This window comes from Thunnus thynnus, chromosome 14 (genome assembly GCF_963924715.1).
Source record: "Thunnus thynnus chromosome 14, fThuThy2.1, whole genome shotgun sequence".
NCBI classification, from domain to species: domain Eukaryota; kingdom Metazoa; phylum Chordata; class Actinopteri; order Scombriformes; family Scombridae; genus Thunnus; species Thunnus thynnus.
Window position 1 is genome coordinate 30,198,134 of NC_089530.1, and position 21,025 is coordinate 30,219,158.

General features: G+C 37.0%; 1 protein-coding gene across 1 annotated transcript in view; it reads right to left on the minus strand.

The window, feature by feature from the left end:
* The window catches only part of LOC137197476 (inactive ubiquitin carboxyl-terminal hydrolase 54-like), a 60,506-nt gene extending 48,540 nt beyond the window's left edge, over window positions 1–11,966 (minus strand). The window contains exon 1 of the mRNA XM_067610914.1: window positions 11,821–11,966. The gene's annotated coding sequence lies outside the window, so the exon portion shown is untranslated. The remainder of the gene's footprint in view (window positions 1–11,820) is intronic.
* Between the last annotated feature and the right edge of the window lie 9,059 nt (window positions 11,967–21,025).

The following is a 21,025-nucleotide window of genomic DNA, read 5'->3' on the forward strand; positions in this document are numbered from 1 at the left end:
AAGTCAGTTTCAGCCACTAAATCTTAGACACTGCACCTTTAATATATTATTAATAAAAAAAGGAAGTAACTGAAACAAAGCAAATTTTCGATTCTCATTCGTTTGTGTTTATTCGCTCCCAATGCTGAAGCCGCTAGCTGCTCCATTCAAAAAGCCTCAACTTCTCTCTAGAAATACTGAGTCATTCTGGTTTCAATCTCTAAATTCAGGCGCTCTAATAAGTATGCTGGTGGTCATTTTGGAAATTATTACTCTGTTACTAAGATTTGAAGACTTATAATAACTTTGATGTCTGCTGTGTGGGCGTTGATTGACAGCTGTGATTGACAGTTGGCTCACCTGCTGCTCTCCCCGGCTCCGAGACATAAACAGCCATCCGTTCTGTAGCCTTGGTTACTAAGGTGGTTGCTAAGGTGTTTCCATGTGTTGTTCAGCTCCAACATGTACGGATGGATTTGAGAAGTTGACATTTGGAGTAAAGAAGGAAAAAAAGAAGTGAAATCCTGCTACTATAGTTTATTTACATAACCTCTGGAGCCGGAGGAAGCTTCCTGAAAGCTGACCAATCAGAACAGAGTGGGCTCATCAGGAGGCAGGGCCTTAAAGAGACAGGAGCTAAAACGGCCTGTTTCAGACAGAGGCTGAACTGAGGGGCTGCATAAAGGACCAGTAGAAGATAAATAAGGAGTTTTTAACTGGAAATCATGCAAAGATATTCCAGTAGAGCCCCAGAATATAAATATAGAGCTGGAAACATGCAGAATATGTGTCCCCTTTAAGTTAATTACTGTATTAAAACTGTTTTCAGCCCGTTTGTAAGTAAAAGTTTGTTGCTTAAATGTTCACTGAAGCAGTTAGACAACAGACGTGTTACATCACTTCAGTGTTTTACAGCACGTCACTCTTATTACTGTGTTATAAATAACACTACGGAGTTATTTAGTTCCCATCTACACACAAAGAAAGACATTTTAAAATACGTAACCCAATATAATAGTCCAACAACATCAGACAGATGTTCTTTTTGTAGGAAGGAGTGATATAAATGGTAATAAGTCAGGCCTCGGTCGGCTTCAGTTTAATGGAAACCAGGCGGAGGAGTTTCCACCAGAGGAATGTGTGAGGGCTGAGCTGCGGTTCGTATCTGTCCTCCACCCAAACTATGCTTTGTGTTATTTCATTAAACTTTATTAACTTATTTTCAACCACATTTAGACTGTGAGCCATGTGTTTATCTCTCACATACTTCTGTGTCTTGTTTGTCTCCTCATGAAGCTCCGTTAACTCGACACAGAGAGACACAGAGAGAGTAAAGACGAGTGCTGATTGTTTTCCCTGCGAGCAGGCTTACGTGTTGCAGTAGCAGCAGTTGTAGAAACACAAGAACAGAACATGAGAGACAATGTGGTGTTAACACGACCCTCCTGCTCTTCATCATTATCATTAAAAACTGCATTTTAGATGAGACTGAAGATGAAGTCTGTTTTATGTTTTAGTGGTCATTATATGATGATTTAAGAGATACAATATTTAGTAAAATGTCTTTAATTTCTGATGATTTTTTCTGGATGAATGATTATAAAAACTTGAGTTGTGTTTCAGGAAGGGAACATTTTTAGTGACTGATTTTATTTGTAGAGCAGGTGATGAAGACAAAGTTCTTTCTAATGTAAGAAGTTTTGTTCTTTTTGTTTTTTTTTTGGCCTTTTGCCTTTTTATTTAAGAGTGTAGAGAGACAGGAAACACGGGGAGAAAGAGAGTTCTTGTGTCTATGTTTGACAAATGTTTCACTATTTAATTTGCAAGTGGAGATGGAGATTATATGTAAAAATATAAAAAAAATGTGTCTGTAGACTTGAAAACTAGATAGATCCAGTTTAAGATACTAAATGGTTTTTATTTTACTTTAGCTCTGAGATAATGCAGATCGTTGGACATGTGAAGGATCTGCACATTAATGACCTGAATGCTTCAGGAACGACCTCCGGTACAGAACTACTGGAGGAAAGTCTAGGAATGTATTTGTGATTTTTTTCTAAAGCTTCGGATTTGAGCCAGACTGGTATAACGGTGGGCAGACATATAAACTGATAATAAAATATAAACTGAAAAAAGTGCATTTAATTTGTTACTTTGACTTTGCCTCAACACATGTTCATTAAAACTGTTTGTAACTAGTGAGAGAGAGAAAGACGGAGGCTCCTCCTGCTCGCTGTCATCACATAGTTGTTGTTTACTTGTGTTTTTCTGTTTCTGTTGTCAGATGTTAGAAATAGTGTGAAATCTGATCACATGCAGTAAACATCAGGAGGATCTGATGACGTCAAATCACTCCTCAAAACGTCTCTTTACATCCGACTTCTATCCAGCTCGCACAGAGTACACAGTTTGTATAGTCAGTGAACAACAGGTGAAGACCACTACACACATCAAACTGAAGCTGAACCTCACGTGAGACCCCAGGAGCTGTACTGCACTGATGCATTGTGGGACTACAGTGTCCAAAAATCAACAATATTTAATAAACTGTCCGGTTCGAGTTTGCTTAGTAACGTGTGAAGTGACTTTATTAGACCATCTAACCTGTAAAATTGCTGTCATCACACTGTGTACAGGAGTTTATTTGTCAGTGTGTTTTGCTACAGTGGCCCTGAAGGACAAAACACATACAAAGATCTGAAGCATAAACATTAAGGGAAATGTGCTCCGGATACATAAATGCTACAAATTGTAAAGGAAGTGGTTATTAGTGCGGATTCCTCCGTGTCAATAGTTTATTGTTGGTACAGAATGAATATGCATGCGCATTGGTATTGGTTGCTCAAGACCATGTGATCAAATTCAAATTGTTTCAAAATAGAGGAATGTTTTTGCTTGTAGGTGATACGCCAATCCTTCCCGTGGTTTGGGTTAAAATGGTTTAGGCACAAAAACCACTTGGTTGGGGTCAGGGAAAGGTCATGGTTTGGGTTAAAACAGTAAAATGCAGGAAAAATGTCCCATTTAAAGGCTCTAAAATGCCCAACATAATGGTAAAAATGTCCATTTAGTGGTCTACAAGAGGTGTTGTGTCAAAGTCTGTTCCCTCAAATAACTGTGTTTTAACAGGAGGGGGAACAGAACAAACTACTATTGACACGGAAAACCAGTCTGGACCAGCAGCCTGATGATTATTGACACAGAATCCTGTTCCGTGTCAATAGTCGTACATTATCGCACTGGTTCCGTAGTCGTAGTTGTTGGTGTCAACTGTAAAACACATATTAAAGTAAAAACACAAACATCAAGAGAAACTGTGTTTGTGTGAATGTGTTTTGTCCTTCAGGGCCACCGTAATGGCAGCTAACAGCAAACTCACTGTTTGGTTAAAACTAATCTACAAGTAAATTTGGTTATTTTTCATCACTGTTTGTTACCAAATCAGCAGAGATGGAAGAAGAACTCATTTACTTACGTAATAGTACTGACACAGCAATGTAGAAATACTCCATTACATGTAGAGATGCAATGATTAGTCGATTAATGATCGCCAACTATTTTGATGATCGAATAATTGTTTTGAATCTTTATTTTGAGAAAGAAAAGTACAAATTCTCTGATTCCAGCTTCTTAAATGTGAATATTTTCTGGTTTCTTTAGTCTACATGACAGTAAACTGAATATCTTTGAGTTGTGGACAAAACAAGACATCTTGGGAAACAAAAATCAACATTTTTCACCATTTTCTGACATTTTATGGACCAAAAAATAATGGACAGATTAATTGATAATAAAAATAATTGCAGCCCTAATTACGAGTAAAAGTCCAGCATTTAAAATCCTACTTAAGTCAAAGTACAGAAGTATTATCAGTTACATTTACTTAAAGTATTAAAAGTATTCATTCTGCAGTAAAATCAGTTCCAGTGACTGATAAATGATTCTATCTGATATTATTTCCTCATTAATAAGCAGCACGTTACTGTTGCAGCTGCTGCAGATGTTCGTTTGAACTATTTTATATAAATTTAGTTCAGATTTTACAGAATAAGATGAACTAAACTGAGCTTCACAAGTGTTTGTGGAGAGAAATGACAGAAGGAAGGAGGGCAGGAAGTCTTGTGACTGTCAGATGAATGTTTGTTTTGACGCTTTCATGAAAAGGATCTGTACAGACAACACAGATTTTCATGTGTATTCTTCTAAATGTCACACATTTTACATCAGTCACAGATGCTTCCCAGAAAGCAGCAAAACATAAATCATCTCTGAGTCAACCCAGCACATAATGAACAGCTCCTGATCATGTTTAACTCTCATACTGAAGCAGGATGTGTTCGACTTTGGAGTTTCCAGCGGTGGAAAAAAGGCCCGGCCTGTTTTTAAAGCCCTGGTGAGAAGTTCCACCGCAGTGTGACAGAAACAGCAGCGCTGACGTGATGACGCTTATCGCTGCGGACATGCGAGGAGCTTCAGGTTTGTGTAAACACACTGGTTATCTGGTAAAGTCAACAGAAACCGCAGAGGTCATCACCTGGATCAACGCTCGCTCTGCGCCAAAATCATCAACACCTGCAGCACAAGCATTCAGATCAAAAGGGTTCATCGTCTGGAGAGCAGGAATATCTCTTCATAAGGGTTATTCTGGTTTATTCTAACCTGATGTATTTCCTGTAAATGTTCCATTCTCTCTCTATTCTATCTTCGGTTCTGTTATAGAAATTTTAGAAATTGAAGACTCACTCAAAACAACATATATCGGTGTAAGCTGCATGAGTATAAATACTCTGTCTGGTCCAAATGAATTGTCGTCTCCAGTTAAAGTATACTGGATATAGATATTGTGAGGTCAGTTGATGATATTTTACAGCCTCTTTATTGCACAGAGGTTGCATAAAGTACGTTGTCAGGTGGGGTAATGACATCGCTTTTTATGGTGTTTTAAAAAGCAACAAAAGAAAAGTTCATCAGAAGAAAGTGCAGGAATATAAATATGGATGAAACAAACTCCAGAGCTGAAAACAACAGGAGACCCTGAACATCACGCAGGTCGACTTAGAGCAGAAACAGACAACACATCATCCTGTTCACACTCGCTCTGCAGGTCTGTTTGAAATCTTTTTTCTCCATAAAACATTCGCTGAGTCACTTCTTCTTTGGTTAATAAAAAAACAACCTTCATAATAAATTGGACTGAAGCGACTGTCGCTCCAAAAATGGAGACGCTCCCTTCGTTCAGTTTTCTGTTTTCCATGTTGGGACATTTAAACCGTTTCTATCTGCAGACTGAGCAGCAGTGAGGAACTGAAAGGTCAGAGGTCACAGCACACGGACAACAGGATTAGAGCGACACTGAGGCAAGAAAACAGCCCCCGCTGCACAGGAAAATGTCAAATTAAAGCAAATATTCATCCAAAAAAACCTTAAAATTCATGCCAAAATTTATTGAGAAAATATAAAATCATATTTTGCATGTGTTTTTTTTGACATTTGGATGTCTTGGAAAAGTCAAATATAGTATTAAACTTTATTAATTGAATGCAGTTTCTTTCCAAAACACAGCCAGGTTTTATATTGTTTAACATGTTCATCAGCAGATTATTTTCAGTGCTGCAGGACAAAAAGTCATCAACAGAGGAAATTATGAGTTATTAATTATCACATTAAACTGAAAGGTGAAGACGGATGAAAGCAGGTAATTATCACTTTATTTCATTTTTATTTAAGTTTATTTGTAGTTTTTTAAATGTGTTTTTACCTTTTGCTTAAAACTTAGTTTTAAATAGGTTTTAGTCATTTTGTCAAGTAATGGGTTCAGATAAGTAGAGGTTGTGATACAGCATATAAAAATATAAAAATGCTGCACTGAAAATACCACTAAAGTAAAAGTATGTAAGTATTATTAGCAACATGCTACTTAAAGTATTAAAAGTAAAATAAAAATGACCCCTGTATTATATTATTGGATTAGATCATTAAACACTACTCATGATACTTTACTAATTATATGATAATAATAGTAATAAGTAGAATATTTTCCCTCTGATTTACTGAAGTTCAGGACAGCTGCAGTGTGAGATTTTCTGACGAAAACCAAAATATTTTGAGAAAACAGTTTTTATGATTTTATGTGATAAAGTTGTAATTTTACATGTACAAATATTAAAGATGTTGTTGCATGTTTCATCTTTTCCTGACAATCCAACAGAAGTAAATCTTAATTATCTGTCATTACTTTATTCTTAAAATTAAAAAAAAACCTTATTTTTTCCACATTATAACTTTATTCATGAAATATCACAATTTTCTGTTGTATAATATGACTTAATCTTGTAATAATATGAACTTTTCTCAGAAATAAAACTTTATTATCAAAACAGATTTAATGTGTTTGTTTTGCAGCCAGTATTCAGGATATATGAGTGTTTATTCTTTGTTAACCTGAACACAAAGTGTCTCAGCTTCAGCGTATTTAACACTAATAACCAGACGACTGTGTGATACTGTATTACGTGTGTTTTTTGGTGTAATTTGTGTATCAGACTGTGACGAACAGTTTGTGCTGTTTTCAAACACAACAATGAGTCACTTCCAACTTCTCACACTGCTGTGTTGATGGTTTCTGCCTCTCCGTCCTGCTGGCTGTGATCTAGTGTCTAATGATGAACAAAGAGCTCAGTGAAGTGAGAGCGAAGACAAAAAGCTGCTGTGATTTAAATACAAAGAGTCTCAAACAGGAGGGAAACTGTGTCGACCTGCCGCGGCTTCCTGCTCATTACTGGGACTGAACCAGTTTACTGCTGATCAACCATCAAACAATAAACAATACTGAGGACAAAGCTGATATTCCCACTAACACACCCCCACAGACCCCTATGAGACCCCCAGAGACCCCCACAGACCCCTGCAGACCCCTATGAGACCCCCACAGATCCCTATAGACCCCCATGAGACCCCCACAGACCCCTATGAGACCCTCACAGGCCCCCATGAGACCCTCACAGACCCCTATGAGACCCCCACAGGCCCCTATGAGACCCCCACAGACCCCTATGAGACCCCCACAGACGCCTATGAGACCCCCAAAGACCCCTATGAGACCCCCAAAGACCCCTATGAGACCCCCACAGACCCCTATGAGAGCCCCAGAGACCCCTATGAGACCCCCAAAGACCCCAATGAGACCCCCGCAGACCCCTATGAGACCCCCACAGATCCCTATAGACCCCCATGAGACCCCCACAGACCCCTATGAGACCCTCACAGGCCCCTATGAGACCCCCACAGACCCCAATGAGACCCCCACAGACCCCTATAGACCCCCATGAGACCCTCACAGACCCCTATGAGACCCCCACAGGCCCCTATGAGACCCCCACAGACCCCTATGAGACCCCCACAGACGCCTATAGACCCCCACAGACCCCTATGAGACCCCCATAGACCCCTATGAGACCCCCACAGACCCCCGTAGACCCCTATGAGACCCCCATAGACCCCTATGAGACCCCCTCAGACCCCTATGAGACCCCCGCAGACCCCATGAGACCCCCACAGACCCCTATGAGACCCCCACAGACCCCATGAGACCCCCACAGACCCCTACAGACCCTCACAGACCCCATGAGACCCCCACAGACCCCCATGTTAAAATGAATAACTTTACAGCAGATATATATATATATATATATATAAAACATGTTTACAACCTGATACAAAAAACTGTGCACTGTTTTGCATGCTGCTGCTGCTGTTATTATTATTATTATTATTATTATTATTATTATTATCATCTTGACTTTTATTATATTTCTATCCTTGTTTATGGATTATGTTAGTTTTATATGCCAAACTGTTCTTCTAATAACCAGTTTGTCTGTTCTGTATTTCATCTGTTTCTAATATTGTTTTATGTGTAAAGTCACTGTTTAGTGTTTTCTTTTCACACAATCTTAACAAAAGAAAGTGAAGGAAGAAATACACAAAATCATCATCATCTGAAAAGGTTTTATTTATAAAACACTAATGGTTCAACCAGATGAACACACACACACGTCATATGACACCACGTGTGGCGCAGGTATCGCTGTGTTTGCAGCTTTAATTTCACTATCTCCACTTCCTGCATGACGTCACCCTCGCCGTTCCCCCATATCATTACATCTGCACTGTTTACTGTCCCAGTCATATGACGGTACACACACACACACACACACACACACACACACACACACACACACACACACACACACACACACACACACACACACACACACACACACACACACACACACAGCCCTGGGCAGTTGTGAGTCATTTAATACAGGCTGTTAGTCACCTGTCGGCTCCTTGCTGTTTACCTGACACACACTGACACCTTTAACGCTCCAGACTTACTGTACATACACCTGCTCTGTGACAGCTGCTGTTATATTACTGTTAAAGTTTATACAATAGCGATGAACCTACAGAGAAGTATCTGCAAATTCTAATAAAATGCATTTTGTAATAACATTTTAAAAAATATTTCTTTCATTTTCAAATAGTTCTGGTTATTCTGAAAAAGAAAATGTGCAACACACATATATGAAGCTATTAAGATACTTTGAGAGGCTCATAAACAGAAGTGGGACAAAAATATGATATAGTTTGATATGCTGTAATCATTATTAAGTACTTTAATAATGAAAGATCCTTAAATGTGTTTTTCAATATCTGATAAACTAAACTTCATGCAAAAGATCATCATGAATATGAGTCACCAGTTTAGTTTGTTTCTCTACTCGTCAACGTTTTTACATTTAAAATGTTTTGCAGAGTTCAAATCATAGTTTGTTCAAACTAACCAGAGGTGAAAGAAAGTAACTAAGTACATTTACTCAAGTTCTGTACTTAAGTACAGTTTTGAGGTACTTGTACTTTACTTGAGTATTTCCATGTGATGCTACTTTCTACATTTCAGAGGGAAATATTGTACTTTCTACTCCACTACATTTATTTGACAGCTTTAGTTACTTTTCAGATGAAGATTTGACACAATGGATAATATAACAAGCTTTTAAAATACAACACATTGTTAAAGATGAAACCAGTGGTTTCCAACCTTTTTGTCTTTTGACGTCTTACAAAAAGCAGTGTGTAGTCGGGGTCACATTTCACATGTCTATGAGTTGTTAACAGCTCCACCAAATAGTGATTTTTCCCTCTAAACTTCTCACATGCTTTCATTTCAATAAATGTTCAAATGATCCAATATTTCAGCAAAAATCAAAGATTAGAGAAAAAGTCCAAAAACTGAAAACAGATTTGTGTATCAGAACTTTGTTTTTTCTTCTTTCCTCTCCCATTAATCATCTCACCACCCCTCAGATTTATCTGCTGACCCTTTGGAGGGGCCCGACCCCTAGGTTGGGAACCACTGGACTAAACTAGCTAACTGTATATAAAGTAGTGTAAACTAGCTCCACCTCCAGCAGCTACAACAGTAACATGCTGCTCTAACACTGATGCTTCACTATTAATAATCTAATGATGTCATATATAATAATATATCAGTCAGAGGGACCAAACCACTACTTTTACTGTAATACTTTAACTACATCAAGCTCATAATACTTATGTACTTTTACTGCAATACTTTAACTACATCAAGCTCATAATACTTATGTACTTTTACTGCAATACTTTAACTACATCAAGCTCATAATACTTATGTACTTTTACTGTAGGAGGATTTTTCATGCAGGACTTTTACTTGCAATGCAGTATTTGTACATTGCTCTATTGGTACTTTTACTGCAGTATTATAAGTATCTGAGTACTTCTTCCATCATGCAGCAGGCCGATTTACAGCTTTAATGTGTTTTTCTCGTTGCTGCAGAGTTTTACTTATTTTCTGATGCAGTTGTGTTTTCTTCTTCTCTACTTTTGACCTTCTTTTAAAACTAGACAAGCTACTGACGCCTTCAGCGGTCTCTTCAGTCAGTCACATGACCCTCACTTTGGTCGTAGCGATTCCAACTTTCCGAGCCATGAATGATCATGAATTACAGAGAGAAGAATGAAAAGAGACAAACTCCATTCAGTGATGGTGGGACTGCTGAGCAAGAAAAGAACAGGAAACCATTTAAAACGCTCTGATATAAAAGCAGTTTCCCACCAGAGACACAAACAGCAGGGTGTCGATCCACAGAGCACAGAAACAGCGAGTGACGTCAAACCGAAGCCAAACTGACCACTAAACCAAAGTACAGCTGGAGAAATTACAGGCTCAGCTCTGATGTCTGCCTCTTAACTGTGGGTTCCTCCTCCTCCTCCTCCTCCTCCTCCTCCTCGCCCTGCTTCAACATGTCTGATGTTCCCACAGATACTGGAGGACTGTCATTTTAGATCCCAGAAATCACAACCGTGTGTTCATTTTGGGAGGAATCTCTCCCGACAGACTCTCAGAGGTTTAAATCTGTGACAGCGACTTCGCTTTGACTGTATTAACTTACAACAATAGTTCAACATTTTGGGGAAAAATGCTTTTTCTCTTAGTAAGAATGAAAATGTTGATGGAAAGTCAGAGGATCATCAAAGTTATGACAGTTCATCCTGAGAGGAACTAATGAATGTTTGAACCAGATTTCACAGTAATCCATCCAACGGTTGTTGAGATATTTCAGTCTAGAAAGACTAAAAACTGATTTGGAAAACAGTTTAATCATTATTATTATTATTATTATTATTGTTGGTATTAAAGCTGTGCAATATCTTGATATATTGATATATGAGACTTCTCCTGGTCTTAAAGGCTTTATTACAGTAAAGTGAGACTGTTCTAATTGTCATTACTTAGTCATAATATCCACATTATTGATCATTATTTATCAAAAATCTCATTGTGTAAATATTTTGTTAAAGCACCAATACTCATCCCTGCAAATATTATCGCAGTATTGATATCAAGGTATCATGATATTTGATTTTGTCCATATCAATACCAATATGCTTTATATTATCTTTCTCTCTTGTTTTTGTTTATTTATTTTTGTCCCATCAGTCATTAATTTGTCCCCCAACTAAAAGAGCCCCAAACAGCTATAGATTTATTTATGTTTAGATGTGAAAAATATTGAATTATGTTGCTATTCTGAAATAACTTACAAAAGGCCCCAAAGCACTTTAAAATATGCAACTGTCTGCTGTAAACTACATTTACCTGACAGATAAATGTTACTGCTTATGTTCCAGATTCACAAAATATAACAAATAAGATATGATGCATTGTTATTCATTAAACTATCCAGTATTATATCTCTCTTTCACTCTTCACTTTTAGTAAAAAAAATTGAATGCAGGACTTTTACAGTATTTTTACTGCACAGTTTTAATAGTTTTACTAAAAGAAGAAAGATTTGAGACGTTCCCAGTTAGAGAAAAGGTGAAAATAAAACAAGAAGACGTTTGCTCGGAGCCCCCAAATCACTAAATCTCAACCTGTTTTACCGTCCTGTCTTAATGCACGTCTGTCCTGACAACACTGATAACTGTCTGTCATATGTTCTTATGTTTTGCACCAATAAAAAAAACAACAAAAAATGATCAACAGGGTTAAAAATGTCACTCAGATGGTTGTTCATGAGCAGAAACATGCAACAGCAGCTGTGTGATCCTGTAACGAGGTCATAGGTCAAGTTCTGCAGTTATGACAGAACATTAAATTAGCAGATTTTTAAACAGAGTTTGGTACAAAGATCCCTCCTCATCCTAGAATAAAAAATAAATGTTTCTACTACACATGATCTTCACCATCTCTCTCTCTCTCTCTCTCATTCATCCTCTCTGTCTCTCTCTTACTTTGACAAACAGCAGCACTCAGATGACCTCCTCCTCCTCCTCTTGCTCCTCCGTCTGCTCCTCTCCCTTCTCACACCGACTCCTCCTCAGGGACAGAAAACCAGGAGTGATCCCAGCTCTTCCTCCTGCTTTATCTGCAACTGTCTCCCAGGTGACTCAGGCACAGAATGACATCATTGCCCGTCAGCACACACACCTGTTTCCTCAAAAAAGCACCACCCCCTGAACCAGGAAGCCCCGCCCACTGCCGGTCTCTTCCTGGATCTCTTAAAGGGGAAGCAACAGTCACATGACAGAGAGAATGAGATGTTCACACACTGGATGTTTGACTTTATGATTATCAATATGACCATCTGTAATATTTCTGTTCTTTCTCTCCTGGATGATTCTTTGTTTGAGGAAAGCTGAAGCATCATCATCATCATCATCATCATCATCATCATCATGTGTCTTACTGAAGAATAAAAGAAGAAGAAAGTCAAACTAACAGAGTGAGACGAGACACGAGAGTTAACAACACTTGGCCTAAAATATAGAATTTATAGAAGTACAGAAACAGGTATAGTGTTTATTTATTATTGTTTATTATTATTTATAAGTCTTAACATAAGTCTTAACACTTCTGGAAAACTAAAACTTTATATGATGAACTTTATTCTTTATTTGGAGCCAAATGGATGTAAAGAACATTTCCTGAAGATGTCCTGATCAAGATCTTTACTGGTCTGATTGATTGATTGATTGCAGCAGAAGAAGAAATATGAAAACTGCTACAGTACTACTGTTATTAGTATTATTCTACAGTACTACTGTTATTAGTATTACTCTACAGTACTACTGTTACTAGTATTACTCTACAGTACTACTGTTACTAGTATTACTCTACAGTACTACTGCATCTGTTACTAGTATTATTCTACAGTACTACTGTTATTAGTATTACTCTACAGCACTACTGTTATTAGTATTACTCTACAGTACTACTGTTACTAGTATTACTCTACAGTACTACTGCATCTGTTACTAGTATTATTCTACAGTACTACTGTTATTAGTATTACTCTACAGTACTACTGTTATTAGTATTACTCTACAGTACTACTGTTATTAGTATTACTCTACAGCACTACTGTTATTAGTATTATTCTACAGTACTACTGTTATTAGTATTACTCTACAGCACTACTGTTATTAGTATTACTCTACAGTACTACTGTTATTAGTATTACTCTACAGCACTACTGTTATTAGTATTATTCTACAGTACTACTGTTATTAGTATTACTCTACAGTACTACTGTTATTAGTATTACTCTACAGCACTACTGTTATTAGTATTATTCTACAGTACTACTGTTATTAGTATTACTCTACAGTACTACTGTTACTAGTATTACTCTACAGCACTACTGTTATTAGTATTACTCTACAGTACTACTGTTATTAGTATTACTCTACAGCACTACTGTTATTAGTATTATTCTACAGTACTACTGTTATTAGTATTACTCTACAGTACTACTGTTACTAGTATTACTCTACAGCACTACTGTTATTAGTATTACTCTACAGTACTACTGTTATTAGTATTACTCTACAGTACTACTGTTATTAGTATTATTCTACAGTACTACTGTTACTAGTATTACTCTACAGTACTACTGTTATTAGTATTACTCTACAGTACTACTGTTATTAGTATTACTCTACAGCACTACTGTTATTAGTATTATTCTACAGTACTACTGTTATTAGTATTACTCTACAGTACTACTGTTATTAGTATTACTCTACAGCACTACTGTTATTAGTATTATTCTACAGTACTACTGTTATTAGTATTACTCTACAGTACTACTGTTACTAGTATTACTCTACAGCACTACTGTTATTAGTATTACTCTACAGTACTACTGTTATTAGTATTACTCTACAGCACTACTGTTATTAGTATTATTCTACAGCACTACTGTTATTAGTATTACTCTACAGTACTACTGTTATTAGTATTACTCTACAGTACTACTGTTATTAGTATTATTCTACAGTACTACTGTTATTAGTATTACTCTACAGTACTACTGTTACTAGTATTACTCTACAGTACTACTGTTATTAGTATTACTCTACAGTACTACTGTTATTAGTATTATTCTACAGTACTACTGTTATTAGTATTACTCTACAGTACTACTGTTACTAGTATTACTCTACAGTACTACTGTTATTAGTATTACTCTACAGTACTACTGTTATTAGTATTACTCTACAGCACTACTGCATCTGTTACTAGTATTATTCTACAGTACTACTGTTACTAGTATTACTCTACAGTACTACTGCATCTGTTACTAGTATTATTCTACAGTACTACTGTTACTAGTATTACTCTACAGTACTACTGCATCTGTTATTAGTATTATTCTACAGTACTACTGTTACTAGTATTACTCTACAGTACTACTGCATCTGTTATTAGTATTATTCTACAGTACTACTGCATCTGTTATTAGTATTATTCTACAGTACTACTGCATCTGTTACTAGTATTATTCTACAGTACTACTGTTACTAGTATTACTCTACAGTACTACTGTTATTAGTATTACTCTACAGTACTACTGCATCTGTTATTAGTATTATTCTACTGTACTACTGTTACTAGTATTACTCTACAGTACTACTGCATCTGTTATTAGTATTATTCTACAGTACTACTGTTACTAGTATTACTCTACAGTACTACTGCATCTGTTACTAGTATTATTCTACAGTACTACTGTTACTAGTATTACTCTACAGTACTACTGCATCTGTTATTAGTATTATTCTACAGTACTACTGTTACTAGTATTACTCTACAGTACTACTGCATCTGTTATTAGTATTATTCTACAGTACTACTGCATCTGTTATTAGTATTATTCTAAAGTACTACTGTTACTAGTATTACTCTACAGTACTACTGCATCTGTTATTAGTATTATTCTACAGTACTACTGTTATTAGTATTACTCTACAGTACTACTGCATCTGTTATTAGTATTATTCTACAGTACTACTGTTATTAGTATTACTCTACAGTACTACTGCATCTGTTATTAGTATTATTCTACAGTACTACTGCATCTGTTATTAGTATTATTCTACAGTACTACTGCATCTGTTACTAGTATTATTCTACAGTACTACTGTTACTAGTATTACTCTACAGTACTACTGCATCTGTTATTAGTATTATTCTACAGTACTACTGCATCTGTTACTAGTATTATTCTAAAGTACTACTGCATCTGTTATTAGTATTATTCTACAGTACTACTGCATCTGTTACTAGTATTATTCTACAGTACTACTGCATCTGTTATTAGTATTATTCTACAGTACTACTGCATCTGTTACTAGTATTATTCTACAGTACTACTGCATCTGTTATTAGTATTATTCTACAGTACTACTGCATCTGTTATTAGTATTATTCTACAGTACTACTGCATCTGTTATTAGTATTATTCTACAGTACTACTGCATCTGTTACTAGTATTATTCTACAGTACTACTGCATCTGTTATTAGTATTATTCTACAGTACTACTGTTACTAGTATTACTCTACAGTACTACTGCATCTGTTATTAGTATTATTCTACAGTACTACTGTTACTAGTATTATTCTACAGTACTACTGCATCTGTTATTAGTATTATTCTACAGTACTACTGCATCTGTTACTAGTATTATTCTACAGTACTACTGCATCTGTTATTAGTATTATTCTACAGTACTACTGCATCTGTTACTAGTATTATTCTACAGTACTACTGCATCTTTTATTAGTATTATTCTACAGTACTACTGCATCTGTTATTAGTATTATTCTACAGTACTACTGCATCTGTTATTAGTATTATTCTACAGTACTACTGCATCTGTTACTAGTATTATTCTACAGTACTACTGCATCTGTTACTAGTATTATTCTACAGTACTACTGCATCTGTTATTAGTATTATTCTACAGTACTACTGTTACTAGTATTACTCTACAGTACTACTGCATCTGTTATTAGTATTATTCTACAGTACTACTGTTACTAGTATTACTCTACAGTACTACTGCATCTGTTACTAGTATTACTCTACAGTACTACTGCATCTGTTACTAGTATTACCTTACAGTACTACTGCATCTGTTACTAGTATTACTCTACAGTACTACTGCATCTGTTACTAGTATTACTCTACAGTACTACTGTTACTAGTATTACTCTACAGTACTACTGCATCTGTTACTAGTATTACTCTACAGTACTACTGTTACTAGTATTACTCTACAGTACAAACACACACAGTCTGACAGTATAACAGCAGCTCTTTATCACTGTTATTATGTGGTGGAGCTGCAGGCAAACACACACAAACACACACACACATTTAATGACAGCTTATTTCTGGCTGTCTCCCATGGCGACCAGACTGCACTTTGTCACCACGGCGATAGAGCTGCAGCTCAGGACTACAACTAATGGAAACCAGACAGAGCGAGGGGCGAGAGACTGGAGAGAGAGAGAGAGAGTCAACACACTGTAGAAGCATTAACTCACTCGTTCTGTCCATACAGAGGTCAGAGGTCAGTCAGAGGTCAGTCAGAGGTCAGTCAGAGGTCAGTCAGAGGTCAGTCAGAGGTCACTTAGAGGTCAGTCAGAGATCAGTCAGAGGTCAGTCAGAGGTCAGTCAGAGGTCACTTAGAGGTTAGTCAGAGGTCACTTAAAGGTCAGTCAGAGGTCACTTAGAGGTCAGTCAGAGGTCACTTAGAGGTTAGTCAGAGGTCACTTAAAGGTCAGTCAGAGGTCAGTCAGAGGTCAGAGATATCTCCACATAGACATCAGATCAGGTGCTGCTCTTCATTGTAATATATGTAAATAATATTACATATATGCACAGACATACAGAAAATACATGTATTTACATATAAAACAGCTAATAAAACTAAAGTAACTAATATAGTCGAGTGATCAGAACCTCTCAGTCTGTGACCAGCTGGATCATTTCTATTGATCACTGCAGAGTTCAGCTTCTTTACTCAGCCGAAATATTCATGAACATTATTCCAGAGGACTGTTTTCTGCACAGTATGATAATAATAATAATAATAATAATAATAATGATAATAATAATAATAATAATAATAATAATAATAATAATAATAATAATAATAATAATATCTTTTACTTGTATAGCTCAGTTCATACAAGTGTATGAGTGCTTTAAATGAGAACTCAAGTAAAAACAGAGAACATGATGAAACAGTCCCTCCACGAGTCTTTTTGTGATTATTGAGGCCAAAAATATTGTTTGATTCTGCAGCAACTTTTCTCAAAAATTGCAGGAATTGAGAAAAATTGCAAGCAAAAGAAAAATAATGCTATTTTTAAAGAATGACGACCAATGAAGCGTCGTGTCTAGATGGTAACAGTTTTAACCCAAACCATGAATATATCTAAACCTGACCAGACCCTCTGATCATTATTTAGTATAACGCACACATGCACTAATCTCACCAGAGACTACGACAGTAGCGTTACCATCTAGACACACGACCCCGGTGAGGAGGTGGATGTTATGTAGGGACGACCTCTCGTTAGTGCAGTTAGGGTTACGTTCAGGTTAAAGTTAAGTCTCGCAAGAGTTTCACAAATCGTCCCAACCAATGAAAAGTCATATGTAATCACTGATATTCTTGAGCGATGGTCAGAACCTCAGTGGAGAAAAGTGCACACGAGCCTTTGATGTCTTAAAGCTGAAAATGTTTATTGAAGTACTTGACCAAGCTTTATCAGCCTACAAATTAGTCTCATCGGGTCACTAGTTTCTAAACAAGGAACTGCATTTTACCCGTGACGGTTTATGTCACGTTGCATGGATCTTCAGCTGTTTTGGTTTGAATGTCTGACTGTGTCAATAGAATCAACACATCCACATATCTGTGTTGTCTAGGAAAGCCTCCTCCGACCTTGGTGACCATGGCAACGCTGATTTACTCTCTATCAGAGAGGTTTCTGCTTTCCCAAAACATCACAGACAGCTGGAGTCTCAAGGATTCCCGCTTAAGAATTACAGTGTGACCTCAGGACCCAGACTTGACCCAGTGTGACCCCTAAAAGATGGAAAATTCCATAACAATCACTTCCTGTGAGCTGCAACAGTTGGTCCAAATCACGAGCGGTCTGTCGATTTGACCATTTAAATGCGGAAAAGTTGCAGCTCTCACAGATATTGCAGAGATTTCTTGAATTTGTGTTAATTATTGTGATCACAAAATCACATTTTCCTGGAGAGACGCAAGACAGTAAAACACACAAAACACATAAATATATATCAGTAGTTATGAGACCACTAAACTACATAAAACATAAAGGAATTACACGCTAAATACAGCATCACTGCAGGTCTGGGTTCTGGTCCAGGGACACCAAAGAGACCAGAGTCTGAGGGACATGACAGACATATAATCTGGTGCCGATACATGAAGACAGAATAAAACTAAAAGTAAATATTCAGCCATGACTCTGAAAATCTTTTAGATAACATTGAGCTTAACAAACTCCCTCCAACACTCTTCTCTCCAGCTCTGTCATGGCTGCATATTTTCAACAACAACTCAACTCTCAAAATCTCGTGAATGAGACTTCTTCTTGAGCGAGACTCAGTTAGACACAATAACAAACAGACATTTTATTTCCATAAATGTTGTCAGACACTTATAATAATAATCTGAAGCTGTCAGTGGTAAAAAAAAAACACTCTCAGAGGACGGACGCTGACCCAAATCATTACATTACAGCCTGTTTCACAGCTGCAGGCTGAAGCTCTCTCACTCGATACTGGACCACTTTCAAAAACTGTCGTCCCCATTAGACACAAAAAGATGGAAAATAGCTTGAAAGGTTGAAAAATACCAAAGTTTCTCTTTTAAATGAATTCTAAGTTGAATGAAAGCCAATGAAGAGACTTTAAAACAGGTGAGATATATATTATATATATAGATATTCTCAGAGGTAGAAGAACCAATTTAATTTTAGAAAATTAAAGTGTTACAACAAGTGTTCATGAATAAACTACCTTATGAAGGACGACGTCCCCACACCGGGTCTCTAACTGGAGTCTCCCAGATCATACACGACTGCGCTGATTACTGAGATAAAACTTTACTCATCACCTCGTTGCAGACAGACCTCTACCTATTTATACACCCATAACACACAGACAGCACAGCGTTTAACATGTAGAAGAACTTCAAAGGTGATTCTTGCTTTGCACTTTTCATTTATTGCCTATTTATTACAACATAACTTTGTGGAAAGGAGAAGGGGAACAACAGGTTATGGAGAGTCCTTTAGGAACACTTTGTGTCAGTATCTCAGCTTTATCTCTGGGGAACACCCCCAACTCCAGGACTGATGTCCAAATAAGGAAATGTGCGTCATGCAGCAGGTGGATGTGACTCCCCTTGTTGAGACCTGCTGATAGACGTCACAGCGGAGCAGAGGAGAGACACTGAGATAGTGATGTAACCGACTTGCAAACTGGTATTTGACATGTTTTTTTTCTTCCCAAAAACAAATAATTTCTTAAATATTTGTATGAAACAAATATTTGTATAAGACCCACTGTTTGTGCTTTGCTGTATAATGTATTTATATTCAGGCACATCCCTCCTACAGACTACAAACACAACATAGAACATAAACTTCTCATTAGACTAAATGAAGTCCAACAGGAATCTGTTGATATCAACTATTAACATGATGTTTCATACATTTTCCCACCAGGATGTTTTCCCAACAAAGAGTCTCTGTACAACATGAGGAGGGGCGCACACACACACACACACACACACACACACACACACACACACACACACACGCAGCGTGTGAAAGAATGCCTGGGAACTGAGTGTCAGTATGTAACGTTTATTCATTTGCTAATTTTACACAACAATACAACAAAACACAGAGACTCATTAGGAATGCAGAGAGGCTCAGAGGGAGACGTTTCTGTTGTTGAAGCTTTCATCAGCTATTTTTGTTCTGAAGCTGCTGCTGCTGATGATATTTTTATGTTTCCAATAACTTTATTTAAGAACTTAAGCTGTTTAGTTCAGCACTTCAATGAAAGGAGAGTTCACAGTTCTCCTCGCTGTAATCATTCCTCCTGTTCATACTGGATATTAAAAGATCCTTCAAATGTGCTTTCAATGGAAGTGATGGAGGATAAAATCCACAGTGTGTCCACACAGTCATTTAAAAGTCTGTGTGAAGCTTCTATTCAGCTTCATCAGTCTGAGTTAGTCATATCAAGTGGATATCTGACACATTTACAGTCTTTTTAGCATCAAATTCCCTCTTTGTGTTTCCTCGGACAGTGTTTCCCTGTTGAGCTGCAGGTGGAAGTATAGTAACAAAAAGAGGAACTTTGGCACTAAAAAGACTGTAACGTTGAAAGATATCTACTTGATTTGACTCATTTGGACGCTGAAGCTTCATATTAGCTTCAGATAAACTTTTAAATACATTTTGTCCTCCATCACTTCCATTGTAAGGTCATTATGAAGGGATCCTCTAATGGTCAGTATGAACAGGAGGAATGATTACAGCAAGAAAAACATATTTCACTGTTCATTTGGACTCTTGGTTTAAGACAGACTTGAAAACTGTGAACTCGTCCTTTATAATAAACAGACTTGAGCTTTACAGAGTAACAGACAGTCAGAAGAGAGAAGTGTTTGGATGAATGTTTCTCTACATGAAGGTTAAAGCTTCTCTTCATGTTCTTAATATTTGTCTTTGACTTTTATCCTTTTTAATCAATATATCTGTGGAGAGAAACATGTTCATAATCCTGTCGTCCTGTTCACACCTGGTGTTAATATGCGTCTCAGTGACCACTTGTGATCAGATCTCACTTCCCCGCTCTAGACGCAAATAAACACGTATATCATTTCTGTTTTCAAAGAACAAATGTGTTGTTTCTAACCAGCAGGAGGCAGCAAAGCACTTCCTGTGCCCAGTCTGCTGGAAATTAGGAAGTCTGCAAAGACCTTGGCGTGTTTCGTGTGAACTCATCCATCACAATCATTTTACCTGTTGTGGCTTCTTGCTGTTGTTTTGCACTTTAAAAGGCGACATGAAACTGAAGTTAGAGCATC